This window comes from Phoenix dactylifera, unplaced genomic scaffold, assembly GCF_009389715.1.
Source record: "Phoenix dactylifera cultivar Barhee BC4 unplaced genomic scaffold, palm_55x_up_171113_PBpolish2nd_filt_p 001123F, whole genome shotgun sequence".
Taxonomy (NCBI): Eukaryota; Viridiplantae; Streptophyta; class Magnoliopsida; order Arecales; family Arecaceae; genus Phoenix; species Phoenix dactylifera.
The window spans coordinates 77617-83712 of record NW_024068466.1 but is presented as its reverse complement, the minus strand read 5'-3'; positions in this window follow the sequence as shown (position 1 = coordinate 83712).

Sequence of the window (6096 nt, the reverse complement as noted above, 5' to 3'; positions counted from 1 at the left end):
AGGAAGCAAATCCAATTCCTCTTGCTGCCCACTTATCACCCAAAGAAGAAGAGTCCACTTGCATTGCCATTAGTGGAGCTGATTGGAGAATTTGGGATCGGATCCGTGAAGCCACCAAGCTAGACGGCCGAGCCCAAGAGATCATAGAAAAGGTGGAAGCCGCAGCCGATAGAGTGGCCAACTTCAAAGTCCGAGACGGTCTCATCTTATACAAAGGGTATGTCTATGTCCCCAATGTTCCCAACTTGAGAAAAGACATATTAGATCACTTCCATAGTAGCAAAGAAGGAGGTCATTCGGGGTGGGTTCGTACATATGTGCGCATCAAGCATTTCCTCTTTTGGGAGGGACTGAAATCGGAAGTCAAAAACTTGGTAACCCAATGTGATATATGTCAAGCCATAAAATATGACCCTAGGGCACCCCCGGGACTCCTACAACCCCTTCCTATACCCGGGATGATTTGGGAAGACCTATCCATGGATTTCATCGAAGGCCTTCCTCTTAGCCGTGGGTATGAAGTTATCTTGGTGGTGGTAGATAGACTTAGCAAGTATGCACACTTTGTAAGCATCAAACACCCTTATACCGCCAAATCCATAGCCAAAACCTTTGTAGAAGTCATAGTCCGGTTACATGGTATACCAAGGACCATTATTTCCGACCGGGACAGAATTTTCCTAAGTGATTTTTGGAAAGAGATGTTCACTCTACAAGGTGCAAAGCTCAAGGCAAGTTCATCCTACCACCCTCAAACGGATGGACAAACTGAAGTGGTCAACCGGACATTGGAGCAATACTTGAGATGCTTTTGCCACAATCAACAAAGCAAATGGGAGGAGTACCTAGCATGGGCCGAATTTTGGTACAACACATCACATCATTCGGCTATCAACACAAGCCCTTTTCAACTTGTCTACGGTCGTCCTCCACCAACATTGGCATCCTATGAAAGAGGCACCGCCCGTACCCATGAGGTAGATCAACAATTGATGGCAAGAGACGAAGCTTTAGCCAATGCAAAAAGAGAACTTGCAAAGGCTCAACAACGCATGAAGAGATACTATGACCAAAAGCATCGAGAGGTAACATTTGAACCCGGTCAATATGTCTATGTGAAGATTAATCCAAAAAAACAGAAGGCCCTTAGAAAAAAGTTTAGCTTCAAATTAGCAAAAAAATACTACGGGCCCTTCAAAATTCTTGAAAGAATCGGGAACGTGGCGTATCGGTTGGAGTTACCTCCAACCTCACAACTCCACCCGGTATTCCACGTCTCTTGGTTAAAAGCAAGGGTGGGAGATCCTACCCTCATTCAACCGGAGCTACCCACCTTTGATGAAGAAGGAAGACTTCTCCTCCAACCCTTTGAAGCTCTAAATTATCGGATATGGAGGAGAGGTAAACATCGAAGACCGGTTTGGCAAGTGTTAATACATTGGCATGGTACTCCCCAAGAAGAAGCTACATGGGAAGATTATGAAGAAATCCAAAGGAGATATCCGGGCTTCATCCTTGAGGACAAGGATGCTCTCCAAGAAGGGGGGAATGTTATGGACCCCATGAAAGCCACGCGCCAAAGAGCATCAACCAGCCGAGCTTTGAAGCAAATGGCCAAGTCAACCCATGGCCAAGTCCAAGAAGAATCCAACATCCACTGCTTGGAGGTATGCCCAAGCAGTGGACATCAGCCGCGCGCGGCCAACCGCGCGTCCAGCCCGCAGCAGCCGCGCGCAGGGCCCTGCGCACACCCACAGCAGCGCGCAGGCCACTGCGCGCCCAGACAGTCCACGCGTGGCCGACCGCGCGCACACCAGCCACAGCAGGCGCGCGGCCCTCCGCGCGCACCCCTGCAGCGCGCGCACCCGCGCGCATTCGCCCTGCAGAGCGCGCACCCGCGCGCATCCGCCCTGCAGCGCGCGCCCCTGCGCGCGTCCGTGCCCAGCCAGCAGCGCGCGCCCCTGCGCGCGCCCACGCCCGGCCAACAGCGCGCACCCCTGCGCGCGCCCGACCTTCAGCCGGGCCGGCCAACGCCCCAGCGCCGGGCCGACCCGAACCGCGCCACGGCAGGATCCAGGCGAGGTTCTGGCACCCGAACCTCGCCTCAGCCAAAGTGGCCCAGTGCACTGCCAGGACACCTGTTGCCCAAGGTGACAAGCCAAGAGGGGGGGGGGTGAATTGGTTTTTCTAACTTTTAACTATCTTACTTATGTTAAATGATGAGTTAGTGGAATTAAACAAATCACAATACAAACAACAAGAAGTATAGTGGTTCGGTGCTCTCCTAAGCACCTACGTCCACTCCCCAAGCGACCCCTTGGGAATTCACTATAATCCCGCGGATTACAGTTGGATTGTTTTCCGGGCTCACAATCCAAAAACCTTTGTTGGTTTTACGGGCTCACCAACGAACCTTTACACTTTGGTTTTCTGGGTTCACCAAAAACCTTTGTTGGTTTTACGGGCTCACCAACGAACCTATACACTTTGGTTTTCCGGGTTCACCAAAAACCTTTGTTGGTTTTACGGGCTCACCAACGAACCTATACAAATAGTTTAACAAATAAAGAAAGAAGATTTAAACTCCTAGATGAGCAAATATAACAATATAATCTACAAAGAAGAGTTTAGAGAATATTTATCGCTTGATGTGACTTCTCTCTTCTTTGTCAAGGATGCTTCACTCTTCAAGGGTGGATGGAGCTCTTGATGACTCTTTAAATCTGCTCAACCACTTTCTTTTTACTCTTGAATGAAGCACTTGGATGAAGCTTGCCTTGCTAGGGTTTTCTCTTGAATGCACTTGATGTATATTCCCAAAGCTTGCTTCCTCTAGTGAATACTCCCTCTTAAATACTTCTCCAACCTCCAAATAGTCCTTCCTGACCGTTGGATTGAAGAAACTAGCCGTTTATAGCCGTTGGGAGTCCAAAAAGTACATCTGCAGAACTAGCCGTTATGCTTCAGCCCGTGTTTGGGTCGACTCAACCTGTCCTTTGGTCGACCCAACTTTGCCTTGGGTCGACTCAAACATTCCTTGGGTCGACCCTCTCAGAAAACACAGAACCTTGAAATTCAGCCTTCCTTCCCTTGGGTCGACCCAACCTTTCTTTGGGTCGACTCAAACCTCACTTGGGTCGACTCAACTTCTTCTTGGGTCGACCCTCTCAGTAATTTCAGCGAACCATTTTCTGTCTGTCTTTCTGTCTTGCCTTTGGGTCGACCCTCTCAGAGTTTGGGTCGACTCAAGCTTGGGTCGACTCAACCACTGTTTGGGTCGACCCTCTCAGTAAATCCAGAGAACATATTTCCTTCATGGTTTGAGGTTCTTGAAGTTTGGGTCGACTCATGCTTACCTTGGGTCGACCCAACCAACTGTTCATCTGTGCCATTTTTGCAGGAGTGTGCCAAATGATTTCTTGATGTGCCGGGGTCGACTCAAACAATCTTTGGGTCGACTCAATCCACACTTTGCTGCATTCTCAAGGTTAGATTCATTCAAATGAACAAAGCATGTATCTATTATCAATCACACAAATATACTGAGAGTAATGAACTTATAAATGAAGTATCAATTTAACTTATAACATACTCTAGATAATTACTTGTTAATCATCAAAATAACACTATCATCCTCAATCTCCCCCTTTTTGATGATTACAAAATAAAGAGTATAAGCCTATTGATACTTGTCTTTAAAATCAGTTTATAAAAGGGATTAAATTGCTGAATTTCAGCTTTTCATATATAAGAGTGAAATCTCCCCCTATATCATTTAAATGTTGCCAATTTGACTCTTTGAATTGCTCCCCCTTTCATTTATAATTCATTAGTGATGAAACTTCAAAAATTTGAGATAAAACATGAGTTTCAGATTATGTATTGAGGTGTGAAAGGTGCGTGCCAAATTCTGAAATTATGTGTGCCAAATTCTGAAATTTGATATAAATTTTTGAGTTGATCATTTTCATTGTTGCAAATTGCTCCCCCTTGGATGTATATGCTTTCCTATATGATTTATATGCTTTCCTATATGATTTTCTATTTGTTTTACAAATTATTTCTCTTTCTTTCTTTACTTCTCCTCTTATTACTCTTTCTTTACTTCTCCCCTATTACTCTTTCTTTACTTCTCCCCCTTTTTTGTTATCATCAAATAGGTACATGGGAAAAGATGCAATAAATACCAAACTTCAAACTTCATTGATCAAAATAGGAACATTTTAGTATATCAAAAGCAAAAGCAAATACAATATTCCTCAATCAAAGTTTAAAGATGCATGATAACCACCAAATACATATGAGAACTAGATACATATCCTAGTCTCTAAACAAGATCGTGAGACTCTCCCGGATCGCTTGACTACGGCTCTCTCGGGTCCCATTTCTCCAAGATCTTGAAGTAATCTACTGTTTGGAGATGATTGGAGAAGATTTGAGAGTGGAAAATAAGGTTTTCGGAAGAGGACAAAGGGTAAACAGTGCCCTAGATAGCTCACGGGTCCCCCTTTTAACAGTGGGATCCCGACGTTGGGTCGACTCAAGAAACTTCTTGGGTCGACCCTATTCTGGGTTGGGTTGACCCAAGTGCAGAATTTTTCCTTTCTCTTCCTTTTCGCTTCAAATAATTTTTCTTGCTTCCAATCCTTACAAATTCTTTCTGGGATAATGATACATGAGTAAGGAATCTATATATGACAATTTTGACTCATGTTTCATGGGTTTTTAGAAATGGGAGGAATGTATCATAAGACTGCTTGCTCCCTTTTTATATCTCTTCAATAAAAGGATCACATATGCCTAATTCCCTCCTTAGCGTGCAGAATCTATCTTCACTCAAGGGTTTTGTGAATATGTCGGGTAATTGTTTTTCAGTGCATATATGCTCAATACATATGTTTCCATTTTGCACATGATCCCTAATAAAATGATATCTTATTTCTATGTGTTTGGCTTTAAAAATGAGACATTTAAGATGTGAGCCAAAAGAGATCTCTAAATGTAGATTCCAAAGATATTTTTCAAATCAAGTGTAGATGGAATCTTTTTCAAGTTATTTCAAGGAGTATCAAGAATAATATTCAAAGAAGGCACGAATGAAAATTCAACACCTTTATATATATATATATGTATATATATATTAAGTATATAGCAAGATGAGAGCAATCTAATTAATTTTTAGAGTATAGTATAAGAGCAAATAAAGATCAAAACTTATATACTCGAAAAACATAAGATTATGTTGAATCCTTAATTCTTAATGACTTCAAAGTTCTTTTATGATATAAAAGTATTGGGGCATAGATACCAAAACATGAATTTATGCAGTGTAGGATACATAAAATTCAAGGCTTTGAAAGTTCTTTTAGAGCTCTCTTAAAGACTTTCTTTTACTCCTTTAAAGATCATAGCATCAAAATCAATTAAAATGAATTGGCTCAGGATTGAAACACTAAAGTGCAAGCCAATAAGAACTCATAAGTAGATTCCAAGATAAATTTTCGAAACTAAGACAGATGGAATCCTTTTCAATTAATTTTCAGAAATAAATGATTTACCGATGAATATAGATGGAAATCCAACTTTCAAAAGATATTCAATGAAGCACAAAGTTTAATATCAAAATAAAATCATATATTTAGAAATTTTTGTTTGCAATCAAGATCATCGAAAGACACATCATTTGGACCAATATTAGTACACTTTAAAGATAAGAAATGATATGTTTCGGATGCGTATCGGAGCAATCAACCAAGGCATCAAAATTAATTCTGTGTTTCTTACATTAAGATTTTATCATATTGAGTTTAAGCTTTTATCAGATTCTGAATTTCATAAAGATTTTCAATAGAGGCTTTCAAAGTCATAATTTGAGATATGTATCTTCCACATTGTAGCTCATCTTAAATCAGTACGATTGAAAACACATATTTCAAACATATAAGAGCATATTCAGAATATTTGTATTTATGTTAAGTTTTGGTATGAATTAGAACATTATATACCAAAGTTATTGCCTAAATAGAGATATCCTTCTGTTCTCCTTTTTACAAATTTATTCAACTTTCAGATTTTAACGATGATTGTGAACGACAA